Source organism: Nicotiana tabacum, chromosome 11, assembly GCF_000715075.1.
Source record: "Nicotiana tabacum cultivar K326 chromosome 11, ASM71507v2, whole genome shotgun sequence".
Taxonomy (NCBI): Eukaryota; Viridiplantae; Streptophyta; class Magnoliopsida; order Solanales; family Solanaceae; genus Nicotiana; species Nicotiana tabacum.
Window position 1 is genome coordinate 69,586,936 of NC_134090.1, and position 16,420 is coordinate 69,603,355.

Consider the following 16,420-nt stretch of genomic DNA (forward strand, 5'->3'; position numbering starts at 1 on the left):
TGCAAAAGCTATTTGAATTAATTGTACAGTTTATCATTCTTTGAAACATACCGCTATTAGTCAAAAAAGCACTAACTTTCACTCTTAGTAGTGAATTCAATAATGGATTTAACATCGCTGCTCGTCACCAGCAGACCAACCGCCGTCCGTCAGCATTGACTCTCCACGGTTGACAGTAATTGAGAAGCTTCGAAACTTTGATTTCTAATTCGAATTTCTTAAAACTATTATTTGTTTGAATTGGGTGTTATTGCAAATGATTGAGAATATTCTTTGGAGTTTATACCTCAATTTTGAGAATGCTTGGTGAAGATTAGAGTTGATTTTGGCTGGATATTCAGATTTGAAGATTGTACTTTCAAAATTGTATTAGAGTTGTATAAAAATCATATGAAACATGTATTTAAGTTGTACGATATCATAGTTATTGCCACGACCCCAATCTCCCACCTTAGGATGTCGTGATGACACATAGTCTCTGAGACTAGGTAAGCCTAACATACATTGAGAAACAACAAAAAAAATAATAAAACCTCAATTTAACCATTAAACTATCATAATAAAACTCAACAGTAAAACTGTCAACAACTTTCCAAAACCTGGTGGAACAAAGTCATAAGCTCTACAAGAATGTACTAATAGTCTCGGAATACAATACTGTTTTGGAACAAGAAATAAACAATAGAATATCTAAAAGCAGAAGGTGACTTCGAGGCCTGTGAAAGTCGGGCATGTATACCTTGAAGTCTCCAAAAGTAGCTAATCAATCACTGGCGTCCAGCACAGGAAAATGTACCTGGATCTGCCCAAAAATATGTAGAAGCGTAGTATGAGTCGCCAATATAGTATCCAGTAAGTATCAAGCCTAATCTCAGTAGAGTAGCGACGAGTCCAGGTCAAGACACCCACTAAGAGAAAAGAAACTAAATAGAGTATAGCATAATCTAATAGGGGAAACGAGAAAGTAAATGACAAGTAAACAGTTCAATAATGTAAGCTAACAACGAAAATTTAAGCAGTAAAGGCAACTAGGAGTTAACACATGATGAAACAACAAGAAGACAAATATGGATAATTACAAGTAAAACAATGAAGAAATAACAAGGATTATTCAACCAACGAGCCTATTTAATATGGAATGTACAACAAGAATCACGACCGAGGTACCGGCTCGTATTCACATTTTGCGATTTCAATCAAAATCTTTCCTTATATCACCGCGTGAACCTTATATTTAGTTTTGAAAATTATTTTTTTCGAAATATCTACATGCGTTTTAGCCCACCTTATCTCACCGCGTGACTTCAAGTAATTCCCTTACTAGCAATACACGTATCAAACCCACCTTATCTCATCGCATGCGTATCAACCTCTATTCTTATACCACCACATGCGTATCAATATCACAACACAATAATAACTCGCATCACAAGTGACCATATGCCACAACTGGCCAAAATCAGCAATACCAATATTATCACAATAAATAGCTCATGGCTTTACAATGTGTACAAGAATCTCAAATGACATAATGATTGAAAAATATTCAACAAGAAAGAATATTTCATAAATCAACAACTTCAACCTCGATGTGATAATAGCTTTCATCGCTTCAACGTCAATAACTCAACAAAGATATAATTCCCACGAGATAACAAATTCAAGTAAGAGTAATGCAACAACAAAGAGGTAATAAGAAAATAAGGAAGGTAACAACTTCAACTAAAGCATATGAGAACAAATATAACAAGTAAGAAGTAGAAGAAGTGCTAACAATGTCAAATAAAGCATGTAAGAGTAAATTAACACATATAAGAGTAGTTTAACAATGAAAGATATAATATATTCTAACAATTCAATTAAAGGCCCGAAAAGAGTCTAAATAACCTAACTCGGTCAAATACCACATATAGCCCGTGTATGCACTCGTCACCTCGCGTACACGTCGCCCACATAACACAAATAGCACAAGCAACCCAAATCCTTACAGATAGTCCCCCCCCCCCCCCCACAAATTTAGGCTAGATACTTACCTTAACTAGGCTAAATCAAACCTTGAATATAGATTTTCCCCTAAAATTTGCCTCCACATGACTCAAATCTAACCAACGACTTATTATCATCAAACAATGCAAGGAAAATCAATCACAATAGATAAAATTTTGATCTTTACACAATTCCCAAAAATTCAACAAAAGTCAACCCCGAGCTTGCCCATTCAAAACCCAAGTCCAAGGGTAGATTCTGACCAGCAGAACCCCACGAGTCCATATATGTTTTTAGTTATCAAATTCGAGTCCAAATCGACTCTCAAACCTCAAATCTTTATTTTTCAAAACTTTGACAAGAATTCTCAATTTTTCCTCTTTGATTCTCATAAATTTAATGTTAAATCTAAGATATAATCATGAAATATAGTTAGAAGTTTATTAGAATCACTTACACAATATTTGTAGATGAAAATTCCCTCACCAAATCGCCTCCTATCGAGTCTAGGGTTCTAAAATATGAGAAATGAGACCAAATCCCGACTTTCCAACCCTTATGTTCAGTTTCAGGTGTAGCATTTACGACACTGGATTCACAATTGCGAACCCTAACAATTGCGAAAAAAGGCTCGCAATTGTGTCCACTGAAACCTAAGGGGACTTTGAAAATGCGACCATGGGTTCGCAAGAACCCTGTCCCCTTCGCAAATGCAACAATAATTATCACAATTGTAAAACTTCCCAAATTTTCCTAACTTCGCAAATGCGAACCAGGTATCACATTTGCGATACATGAGCCTCCTTGTCATGTTACACAATTGCGATAACTGCAACATCAACACACTAGCAACATATTTTCAGTCCAAACCTTTCCGAAATACGTTTGAAACTCATCCGAGCACTTGAGACTCCAAACCAATATCCACACAAGTATAAAAATATCATACGAACTCGCTCGCATGATCAAAATACAAAAATAACATCTGGAACTACAAAATCAGACATCAAAACATATGAATTTCAAAAAGTTCAAGAACTTTTAGAATTGCAACCAAGTGTCTGAATACTATCAAATCAACTCCAAATGACACTCAAATTTTGCAGACATGTTCTAAATAGCATAACGGATCTATTACAAGTTCGAAGACCAAATTCTGAACCCGATAACCAAAAGTCAACCTACGGTCAAATTTCTAAACTTCAAATTGCCAATTTTCGACAAAACAACAAAAATCAACCTACAGACCTCCGAATTCGATTCTGGGTATATGCCCAAGCCCACAATTATGATACGAACCTATCAGAGTCATAAAAACATCGTTCCGGAGTTATTTTCATAAAATTCAAAGTTTGGTCAACTAAATCAACTTTGGCTTCTAAGCCAAGATTCAAAAAGTCTAAATCAACCCGAAACCTTCTCGGAATGAAACCAATTAACCCCCTAAATTATAGAGTCAAAATTGCACATGTGTGAAGCATCAAAAGGTAAAACAGGACACAAATACACAAGACGACCAGTCGGGTCTTTACAGTTGTATTACTTATGTATGAATGTTGTAGGAAAGTTGCTAATAAGTTGTATATTATACGCATTATTGTATAAATTTGTTATTAAAGTTATAAATACTCTATTTTACATATATATATATATATATATATATATATATATATATATATATATATATCAAAATTGTATTAAAGTTGTTTTATAGTTATAGGAAAATTATATTTAAATTATATGAAAGTTAGTCTTGTTGGACCGTTAGTAGCTCCTTAAATAGAAATTGTTCACCCTTATTGCTTCTGGAACATAGCTTCCACTGCCATTCATTTCTCTTCAATATTCTATAAAATATAAAGGCTTTATATTTTTAAAGAATATTTATTTTTATAGCTGAGCTAGCCTATTAAAAATTACATACGTATTATTCTTTTTCTCTATGTATATCTCAATTTTTTTTAAATAAAGACCACGCCAGACGATACACTTGATACAATTTGTCTTCACTACTACAATTATTTTTTCTGGATGTGCGTTGTATTCTTTTTAAAAGGGAAGAATTAAATCTTTATGGAGCGACGAGAGAGATAAAATCGAAATTGATGGAGACAAAATAAAGATGCATTGTAGTAGCCATGAGAGAGAAAGAAAGATGGAGAGGTAAGTTCTCTACTCTTACTAAAGGAAGAGGAAGAGAGGAGAGGAGAAAAAAAAGTATAATTGAATATCTTACTTGAAATAATGTGTTGGAAACTTTTTAATGGGGAATGTAGACAATTTATAAAAAAAACCAAGTCAATTTTTATAAATATCAAAACTAATTTCACATAAATAAGTTAGATATTTAGTATGTCCATAAAAAAAATCTCTAAAATATAGGAATTGTTTAGCTGAGCACGTGTATGCTTTCATAATTAACAAATCATGATTGATCATGATGAAAGAATCAGGTTTCATGGGCAGGTTACTATGCTACTAGATTAATGTGAAAATATGATATGCTGATGATGTCACTACCTAATTCCCACTATAGGTCATGATGGCGCCCATCGTGACAACGACCAACGTCGTTGTTGGGCAAGTCAACGGTGAACTATCCATTTAATTGTTCTTTTTATTATTTCTAAAGTCATGAATATTATTTAATAAAGAAACCAAGTATAAATGACCATGATGATATAAAGCATAAAATAAAATAGAAGAGTGAAGTAGTGAAATCAATATGCAAAAAACCATAAATATCTACTAGCAATCCCAAAATCCAGTAGCACAAGTGCACGCGCAATCTAGTAGAATATACAAAACGTCCTCCAACTACTGTCTGAAATAAAATAGACAGAAAAGTAAATACGATAAGGAGAAGACTCCGGGTGCTGCAGAATGGAGCATGAAAAGTGTAACGACTCAATCGGTCGTTTTACTTTCTAGAACCCTATTTTCCTAATTAAGACTCCTGTATGTGCTTTTACTATTTTATAACCTGTGGGGATGGTTGGTTTAGGTTTGGAAGGGTTCAGGTTGAAATCATAACACTTATTTCCTTAATAGTAGCCTTTAATGGTTAAGTTTGACTTAAGTCAATGTTTGAGTAAACGACCTTAGAACTGAGATTTGACGGTCCCAGTAGGTTCGTATGATAATTTTGGACTTGGACATATGTTCAGATTGGATGATCCAGGAGCGTTTGGGCCCTTAATATTGAAAGTTGGCCATTGAAGGTTTCTAAGTTCTTTAAGTTTGGTTTAGAGTAGGATTTGGTGTTATCGAGGTCTGTTTGGATTCCAAGCTTGGGAATGGTTCCATATAGTGATTTATGACTTACATGCAAAATTTGGCGTCATTCAGAGTTGGTTTGATAGGAATCAGACGCGTGGAAGTGTTTTTTTTTAGAAGTTTTTGAGTTTCATGTCGAATTCATACATTTTGGCACCCGATTTGTAATTCTAAATGTTATTTTGGGGCTTCGATCGCGCAAACAAGTCAATATTTTGTTGTTGGATGTGTGAGTGTGATTGGATGGGGCCCCGAGGGCCCATGATGCGAAATAGATTGGAATCGGAGTCGAATTGGACATGGGGGAAACTATTAGTCGCTTTAAATCTGGTGCTTTTTCACCTGCGTGGATGAAACCGCAGGTGCGAGCTTACAGAAGCGAGCCTGTGATCGCAAAAACGGATGGGAGTAGGCTGTCAAGTGGTCCGCAGAAGCGACGCATATTCTGTAGAAGCAAAATCGCTTCTGCGATGAAGGATCCGCAGATGCGAATGAAGGACAACATGCTTGGGTTCGCAGATGCGACAACCTTTCCGCAGAAGCAGGCTCGCAGAAGCAAGACTTAGTTCGTAGAATTGAGGCGAGCTGCACCTACGAGGATTTTTCGCAGAAGCAGAGCCGCAGGTGCGACTTTTTTAGTCGCATGTGCGAAAATCACTGGGGCAGTGAGGCTTTTAATACGAGACTTAGACCATTTTTCCGCACACTTCATTTGGTCTTGGGAAATTTTGAGAGCACATTTGAGGTCTCATTAATATCCTAAGGTAAGTAACTCCCACCCATTTTCAAGTTAATTACACGATTTTTAGGTAGATTAAACATGGAAAACTCTTAAATCTTGTGGGATTGGTGAAGAGCCTAGAGTTTTGGTAAAAAAATGGGATTTGACCACGAAAATGGTTATGAAATTAAGTAAAAGAAATATATATTTGAGTTCGTGAGGTTATGGGTAGCAATTATATTAAAAGATTTCCAAAATCCAGGCATTGTGGCCAGTGGTGAATTTAGGAATCTTCCAATTTGGGTTGGGTAATTACTCTAATAGCTAAATTATGAATATTTGAGAATATATTGATTAAGTTATATCACATTTGACTAGTTTCAGGTTGTTTGGCATCGACTTGGGACTTTTAGAGCGAATTAGTGGACTGGAAGTGAGCTTGGACATGAGGTAAGTCTCTTGTCTAACCTTGTGAGAGGGAATTTATTCCCTTAGGCGTATTATTGTTTTGTGTTACTTATGTGGGGAGCTACGTACGCACGAGGTGATAAGAGTCCGTGCGTAGCTTTATTCCATGATATGTCCAGGTAGACTTATATTCACTTCATACTTCTAATTGTACTGTTGAAGTTTATCATGTGTACTATTTGTCTTGATTAGAGCTAAGATAAGGGATTAAATTTGCAATTATCGACTTATCCTTCTTATTTCGAAAAATTGGGGGAATACTAAATAAACTATGAAAAATCCATGTCCTCTCGCCTCGCAAGTACTTCCGTGAGCGAGGTAAACTTCTCTGCTCTAATGGGATCGGGCCTTTCGCCTTGGCAGTATGATAACATCACTCTTATGGGATTAGGCCGTTCACCTCAGCAATATGATAACACCACTCTTATGGGATCAGGCCATTCTCCTCGGCACTATGGTAACACCACTCTTACGTGATTAGACCGTTCGCCTCGGCAGTATGATTGTAACACTATTCTTATGGGATCGTTCCATTTGCCTCGGTAGTATTGAGTACCACTATTCTTATGAGTTTGGGTTGTTCGCCTCGACAACCTTGTGCTTAATAATCGAAATAGGTTCCAGTTTGGCTATAAGTGAGTTAGTGCCTTCACGGCCAGTTATAAGATGTTGATGACATGATACAGACTCCTATTGTATTCATTGTAATTGCTTTTAATTGTTTCATTGATACTTGTTGTATGCTCGTCATGTCTACTTTATGCACTTATACTATTATTATCGACCTCTAGTAAGTGTCAAGTCGATCCCTCATCACTACTTCTTCAAGGTTAGACTAGATCTTACTGGGTACGCATTATTTTCCAAACTCATAATACACTTCTACACTAATGTGCAGGTACCGAGACAGGTTCCACCAATGGTCACGCGGACATGTAGCCGATCATCTATAAAGACTTAGTGGTGAGATTCTTTCCTTGATACGCCGCATCACCAGAGTCTTTTCCACCTTATTGTTATTCCTATCTATTACTTTCGGACAGTAGTGTTTAGTAGTTTTGTATATTCTCTAGATTACTCATGTACTTGTGACGCCTGATTTTGGGGACTTGTAGCACTTATGTACTGCTATACTTGTCATTTCTATCACCGCAGAGTATGTACTTATTATGTTGGTATTTTGTTTAAAAAAGATTTGTTACAGTTGCATGAAATCTAGGTTAATGTGTTCTCTAAAAAGGAAAAACTTTTGTATTAAAATGGTTAAAAAGGGGTAAATCAATTGTAGTTGCACTTGTGTTCTTGCCTAATGGCGACATTAGGTCACCCTAGGGTTTCTCCCGTTGTACCACCAATGGATCCAGTGGAGGATCCTATTGTTGAGGAGAAGGATATGGCATCTCCAGCTGTGTCAGCCCCAACAGATTTTATGACTGCGCTGGGATTTCAAGAGGTCATGGGCAGTATGCTGCGGTTCATGAACTCTATGATGCAGGCTGGATTTTTTCCAGCGGACTCTTCCACATCTCAGGTGGGAGGGGGAGCACAAACCCTTACCACTCAGGCTCAAAGGCATGCCAATGCCGTTTATCAGACCCCAGGTGCACTACCTACGAGCACAGCCCAGCCTGTTGTAGCGGCTATGCCAAATGCTATACGAGTTGTGATCCTTGATCAGCAAAAGCGGTTGGAAAGATGGAATAGACTTCCCCCCCACCCTTTGGGGGTGAGCGATCAGAGGACCCCTAGGATTTTATTGACCGTGCAAGGATAGGCTCCAGAACATAGGGATATTGGAGTCCAACGGGGTAGACTTTGCCACTTTTCAGCTTGAGGGCAAGGCCCATAGATGGTGGTAGGCTTACCTTTTTAGAAGACCAGCAGGTTCACCTCCCTTGACTTGGGATCAGTTTACACATCTATTATTGGAGAAGTATATACCACCTTTTGAGAGAGAGGATCTTTGAGGCCAGTTTGAGCGACTCCATTCGATTCACATATCTGGCACCGACTATGAGGCGAGATTCACTGTCTTGTCTTTCCATGCAGCTATTATACTCCCCACAAATAAAGAGAGGGTGAAGAGGTTCATTGAAGGTGTGCACCTTGAGATTTAGGTACCTACGGCTCGTGAGACAAAGATGGGGACTTCCTTTCAGCAGGTTGTGGATATAGCTCAGAGGATCGACCGCATTTGCAACCACAGTGGAAATTTGCACCAATGGACTAGCGACCCCGGTAGTTTGAAGGATTCAGTGGCGCATCACCTGGGGGCAGAGGCAAGTTCATAAGGGTCAGCCCAGCAGGCCCATGCAGTCAGCACCACTGCCTGCTCAGAGTGCTCCAGCACAACCTTATTTTAGTGCTATTCTAGAGTGTACTTACAGCCTGCCAGCTATATAGGGTTTCCCCAATGGGTATTTAGGCCATCAGGGTCAGACTTAAGGTCAGCAGTCCACCATTCCGAGGGGTTGTTTAGAGTGTGGGGATCTTGTCCATGTGAAGTGGTTTTGTCCTAGACTTCAGGGAAAGGCCGATCAACAAGACTATCAGCTCATGTTTACCTCACCAGCTACCGCACTGCCTGACTGGCCAGCCAGAGGCGGAGGACAGGTGGCCAAGGGTCACTGTACAGGTGGAGTCCAGTCAGGTGGTGCTCCGGCTAGATTCTATGCTATCCCCGTTAGGCTAGAGGCAATCGCCTCTGATGCAGTGATCATAGGTACTATTTCTATTTGCCGTAGGGATGCCTCGGTATTATTTGATCCAGGGTCTACTTACTCCTATGCTTCCTCTCCATTTTTTCCTTATTAGGATGTTTCTCGCGAGTCCTTGGGCGTTCTTGTATATGTGTCCACTCTAGTGGGTGATTCTATTGTTATGGATTGGGTCTACTAGTCCTGTGTGGTGACCTTCTATAGGTATGAGACCTGAATGGATTTTCTATTGCTCGATATGGTTGATTTCGAGGTTATCTTGGGCATGGATTGGTTGTCCCCGTACCATGACATTCTTGATTACCATGCCAAGATTGTTACCTTGGTATTGCTTGAGTCGCACAGATTAGAGTGGAAAGGTTCGTCTATTGGTACTTCTAGTCAGGTTATTTCCTTTTTGAAGGATAGACATATGGTCGAGAAGGGTTATTTGGCTTATCCTTTGTTCGGGATACTACTACATAGATTCCCGCATTAGATTCAATGTCGGTGGTACGAGAGTTTTTTGATATTTCCTAGTGTGTCACCTTGGGGCGCACCGGTGTTGTTTGTGAAGAAGAAGGATGTGAGTACGCGGATGTGCATTGATTACTGCCAGCTGAACAAAGTCACCATGAAGAAAAAGTACCCGTTGTCACGTATTGATAATTTGTTTGACTAGTTGCAGGGTGACAGTGTGTTCTCTAAGATCTACTTGAGATCTGGGTATCATCAGCCAAAGATTCGTGCTTCATATATTCTGAAGACGACTTTTCGGACTTGATATGACCTCTATATGAGTTTTTGGTGATGTCCTTCAATTTGACTAATGCCCTAGCAGCATTCATGGATTTGATGAACCGAGTGTTCAGGTATTCAAACCTTGCGGGAATAGAAGCTTTATGCTAAGTTCTCCAAATGTGAGTTTTGGTTTGATTCCGTGGCTTTCTTAGGGCATATAGTATCAGGTGAGGGCATTAAGGTGGATCCCAGAAAGAATGAGGTAGTTCAGGGTTGGCCTCGTCCTACCACAACGACTGAGATCAGGAGTTTCTTGGGTTTAGTAGGATATTATCATCGATTCATGGAGGGTTTCTTGTCTAATACAGCGCCCTTGTCTAGATTGACCCAGAAAGATTATCCATTCAGATGGCCCAACGATTGTGAGGTGAGCTTTTAAAAGCTCAAGTCGGCTTTGACTACATCACCGGTTTTAGTGTTGCGTTCCGGTTCAGGGATGTATGCTGTGTATTGTGATGCTTCACTTATTGGCCTGGGTTATGTACTAATGTAGGAGGGGCGAGTTATTTCATATGCTTTGCATCAGCTGAAGCCTACGAGAAGAACTAACCGTGCATGATTTGCACTTGGCGATAGTTCATGCTCTTAAGATCTGGAGGCATTATATTTACGCGGTGTCCTATGAGGTTTACACCGATCATCGTAGTTTGCAGCATTTGTTCAAGCATATGGATCTTAATTTGAGGCAATGCATGTTGTTGGAGTTACTAAAGGACTATGATATTACAATCCTTTACCATCCTGCAAGGCGAATGTGGTCGCAGATACCTTGAGTAGAAAGGCAGAGAGTATGGGTAGTTTGGCATTCATTCCGACAGAGGAGAGACCTTTGGATTTGGCCATTCAGTCCTTAGCTAACAGACTTGTGAGGTTGGATATTTCAGAGCCCAGTCGGATTCTTGCATGTGTCGTGGCTCAGTCTTTATTACTTGAGCGGATCAAGGCTCGTTGGTATGATGATCCGCACTTGATGGTTTTTAGAGAGATGGTACTACAGGGTGGTGCCAAGGAGGTTACTATCAGTGGCTTGAGGGAGAAAATACTAGAGGAGGCACACAGTTCTCGGTATTTTATTCATCCAAGGGCTACGAAGATGTATCGCGACCTGAGGCAGCATTATTGGTGGCGACAGATGAAGAAGGACATATCCGATTATGTGGCGAGGTGTCTAATCTGCCAGCATGTCAAGTATGAGCACCAGAGGCCAGGTGGCCTACTTCAATAGATGGTTATACCAGAATGGAAGTGGGAGTGCATCACTATTGACTTTGTTGTTGGGTTACCATGGACTTTGAGGAAGTTTGATGCCGTTTGGGTCATTGTCAACAGGTTGACCAAGTTGGCACATTTTATTCCGGTGGTGACTACTTACTCTTCAGAGTGGTTGGCCCAAATTTACATTCAGGAGATTGTTCGATTGCAGGGTGTGCCTGTTTCCATCATATTAGATAGAGGCCCTCAATTTAATTCACATTTCTGGAGGGCCGTACAATGTGAGTTGGGTACCCGAGTAGAGCGCATCACAACTTTTCATCCGTAGAATGACGAACAGTCAGAGCGGATAGTTTAGATTCTAGAGGATATGCTCAAAGCATGTGTCATTGACTTTAGAGGTCAGTGGGATAGATTTTTGCCTTTGGCCGAGTTTTCTTACAATACCAGTTATCAGTCTAGCATTGCGATGGCTCAATTTTAGGCTTTATATGGCCGGCAATGTCGTTCGCCTGGTTTGAGCCCGGCGACGTTAAATTATTTGGTACTGATTTGGTGAAAGATGCCTTGGAGAAGGTAAAGTTGATTCAGGAGCAACTTCAAACTTCACAGTCCAGACAGAAGAGTTATGCGGATCAGAAGACGTGTAATTTATCATTTTTGGTTGGCGAGAAGGTTCTCTTGAAAGTTTCACCGATGAAGGGAATCATGAGAATCGATAAGAAGGGCAAGCTGAGCTCAAGGTTTATTGGTCCATTTGAGGTATTGAGGTGAGTTGGGGAGGTTGCTTATGAGCTTCCCTTTCCTCTCAGTCTATCGGGAGTTCATCCGATCTTCTATGTGTCTATGCTCTAAAGGTATCATGCCGACAGGTTGCACGTGCTAGACTACAACACGGTTCAGCTAGATGAGAGTTTGGGTTATGAAGAGGAGATAGTTTCCATTGTGGACAAGCAAGTTTGCCAGTTGAGGTCCAAGAAGATTGCTGCGGTGATGGTTCAGTGGAAAGGTCAACCAGTCGAGAAAGCGACTTAGGAGGCCAAGTAGAAGATATCCGCACTTATTCAGCACTCTAGGTATGATTCTAAACCCATTCGAGGACAAAAATTTGTTAATGAGGTGGAGAATGCAAAGACCCGACCGATCATTTTTATTTATAGAAACCCTTTTTCCTAATTAAAACTCCTCGTATGTGCTTTTACTATTTTATGATCTGCGGGGATGGTTGGTTTAGGTTTGTGACGACCCGACCAGTCGTCTCATGACTTACCGCTCTGTTTCCCCCATTTATGCTTCTTTATGCTTCGTTATCTGTGTTTTGTGGTATCGGGTTGGTCGGATTGAGTCCGGAATAATTTTGATAAGGTATGAGACACTTAGTTTCTTTTAAGGAAGTTTAAGTTGGAAAAGTCAACTAGATGTTGACTTATGTGTTAGAGGGATAAGATGTGAGTTCCGATGGTTCGATTAGCTTCGGGAGGTGATTTATGGCTTAGGAGCGTGATCGGAATGAGTTTTGGAGGTTCGGAGTAGAATTAGGTTTGAATTGACGAAGTTGATATTTTGGCGATTTCTGGTTGGTAGGTGAGATTTTGAAATAGGGGTCAGAATGGAATTGTGTGAGTTGCAGTAGCTTCGTTGGGTCATTTGGGATGTGTGTGTAAATTTTCAGGTCATTCGGACGTGGTTTGGTTGGGTTTTTGATCGAAAGCGGAATTTGGAAGATTTTAGAAAATTTGGCTTGAATCCGTTGTGTTTTGGGTGATTTGATGTTGTTTGAGGTGTTTTGATGATTGGAGCAAGTTTGAATAAGGTATTGGGTTATGTTTGTGCTTCTGGTTGAGGTCCCGGGAGCCTCGGGGTGATTTCGGATGGTTAATGGAGAAGTTGGAATTTTGTTTCAGCAGCTGATTCTAGTATTTTCGCACCTGCGGATTGGGGAACGCAGGTGCGGCGCCGCATAAGCGGAGAGTTGGCCGTAGAAGCGAAAATTGGTCAGGTGAGCTGAGACCGCAGAAGCGGTAAGGAGACCGCATCAGTGATGTCGCAGATGCGGAAATATGGTCGCAAATGCGCTTTAGGCTGGATAAGTGATTTCCGCAGAAGCGGAGGATATAACCGCAAATGCGGTACCGCAGAAGCGGGTTTTGGATCGCAAATGCGGGTGTCCCTGGGCATAATGTATATAAGTCTTCCTTCGCAATTTTTGAAGGTTTTCACCATTTTAAACACGAATTCGGGAGCTTTGGGCGATTTTGAAGAGAGAAATCAAGGAGACTTCATTAAGGTAAGGATTTTGGACCTAATACACATTTATATGGTAGTATTTCATGGATTAAAGCTGTAATTAAAAGAATTAAAGGGCTAAAAATGGGGGATTAGGGCTTGAGTTTAAGAGGCCTTTAAGTGAGGATTTGAGGGGTCATTTGGACTCCGATTTTAGTATTCTTGATATGTATACACTCGTGGGAGGATAAGGATTCCATTGATGCAAACATTATTGAATTCCGAGTCATGGGCTCGGGGGTCGGGTTTTGGTAATTTCGGGATTTGTGCCCTTTATTGATTGTTTTCTCTTGGACTTCGTTGCCTTAGCATATTTTGATGCCCTCGTTCTGGTTTTGGATAGATTCGACATGCGTGGAGGCCGATTCTAGGGGAAAGGCATCACGAGCTAGAGATTTAGTCGGTTCGAGGTGAGTAATGATTGTAAATGATGTTCTGAGGGTTTGAAACCCCAGATTTGCACATTGTAGTAGTATATTGAGGTGAGACGCACGCTTGATGATGGGCGTGGGGTTGTGCACTATTGGGGATTGTGACTTGATCCGCCCCGGTTGATGATTTTACCGCGTATTTGACTGAAAACTACTTGCTATCATCATTATTTGGGCTGAATGCCATATTTGGGCTTTGTGCCAACTATTTGAACCCTTTGGGGATTTTCATTACTATTTCCTCACTGTTTTGACTTATTTCTTGAACTCAGTCATGTTAATTTCCACTGTTTTACTACTCAGCCATGTTTACTCAGTTTTAAGACTTAAATGATATTTTAAATGATGTTTGGGCTGAGAAACATTGTTTTGCTATTGCCCGAGAGGCTTGTGATGATTTTTGACTGAGTAAGGCCGAGGGCCTAAGTTGTGAGGAAGGACTGATACTGATTGGAGGCCGAGGTCCTGAGATATGTATGCCATGAGGTGGCTTGATTGATATGAGTCCGAGGGCCTAGATTTGATGCCACGAGATGGCTTGTTATAGCGCTTGGGCCGTAAGGGGCTCTGCCAGGAGTCTGCATACCCCCAGTGAGTGCGGGTACCCATTATGATGTAATTGCCCGAGGGGCTGGTATTGTTCTGAGATGTTGCCCGAGGGGCAGATTTGTTGATACTGTGCCCGAGGGGCGAACTTCTATTTGTTTACTTTTGCCTTAATTACCTGTCAATTACTTGTGTACTTGTTGGAAGAGGATTTTACTTGATTTTTCACTAGTTTACTGCTTTTAAATAATTTTTCTGCTTTAATATAGAATGACGTGGGCATTACGTGTTTTCTTACTTTCAGGTGTTATTTACATTTGTTACTCACTGAGTTGGAGTACTCACTTTACTCCCTGCACCTTGTATTTAGATTCAGGCATTGCAGGTTCCGCTCCCGAGCGCTGATTCCTCCAGCTTCGGGCGGCATTCGGAGATTACGAGGTAGCCGTTGACGTCCGCAGCCCCCATATCTCTACTCCTTTATTGCTCCTTTTCTTTTCAAACATTTTTAGTAGTTTATGACTTTAGCAGACTTGTATTATGGCTCATAGATGCTCATGACTTGTGACACCCAGGTTAGGGCTATGTCGGGTTATATTTCCGCTACTTATTATCTCTAAATCATGTTTTAGACTGCTTTCATGTTGTTTAACTGCTTTAACAAGTGAATTTAGTTTAGTTGACTGGCCTTGTCTTCACGAGAGGCGCCATCACGATCGGGATTGGGGTTAGGGTCATGACAAGTTGGAACTAGAGCCTCGGTTACATAGGTCTCACGAGTCATGAGCAGGTTTAGTAGAGTCTCGCGGTCGGTACGGAGACGTCTGTATTTATCCTTGAGAGGCTGCAAAACCTTTAGGAAAAACTTCATATTCTTGAAATTCTTATCGTACGAACTTGTTGATCCGAGTACTAAACTCCTATTTTTCTATTCTCTCATAGATAGTGAGGACACGTGCTACCAAACAGGCTGGACGACCACCAGTGCTACCAGCTGTAGCCACCAAAGGCCGATGATTCGGTCATGGTCGTGGTAGAGGCAGAGCAGCGAGGGCAACACCTGCAGATCCACCAGCTGCCCCAGTTCAGGACCAGGTCCTAGCTATGGACGCTCCAGCAGCACCAGCTCAGGCACCGGCTGTGCCTATAGTGATTCCGGGTCTTTAGGAGGCCTTGGCTCAAATCGTATCGGTTTGCACTAGCCTGGCTCAAGCAATTTCAGCCATTATAGCCACAACTACTTTACAGGCCGGGGGAGGCAATTAGACTCCCGCCGCTCGCACACCTAAGCAGGTCGTGCAGTGACTTCAGACGTCGGGGGCATATCTAGCCCATCCAGTTGCATTTGCTCAGGACTATGTGGTTCCTGTCATGTCGGAGGATGAGCAGCGTAGGTTGGAGAGATTTGGTAGATTGCAGCCTCCGACCTTCAGTAGCGTAGAGGGCGAGGATGCCTAGGGCTTTTTGGAGAAGTGTCAGAGGATGCTTCGTACTGTAGGTATTTTGGAGACCAGCGGGGTCGCTTTTACCACCTATCAGTTTTTAGGAGCTGCTTTCACTTGGTAGGAGGATTTTGAGAGTCGTAGGCCTGTTGGTGCAGCATACCTTTCTTGGCAGTAGTTCTCCGTTCTCTACCTGGAGAAGTATGTGCCGCAACCCTACAGAGAGGAGCTACGTAGGCAGTTTGAGTGGTTGCGATAGGGGGAGATGACCCTGTCACAGTATGAGTTGAGGTTTTCTAAGTTGGCTCGCCATGCCATCTGGTTGGTTCTGATAGATCGAGAGAGGATCAAGAGGTTTGTTGATGGTCTTACTTATCAGCTCCGTATTATTATGACCAGGGAAAGGGTATCTGGTGCTACGTTCGAGGAGGTTGTTGATATCGCCCGTGAGATTGAGTCGGTTCGCTGTCAGGAGTGAGAGGAGAGAGAGGCCAAAAGGCCTAGAGGATTTGGCAGCTATAGTGGTACTCCTTCGAGGGGTCAGTTTTAGCACGA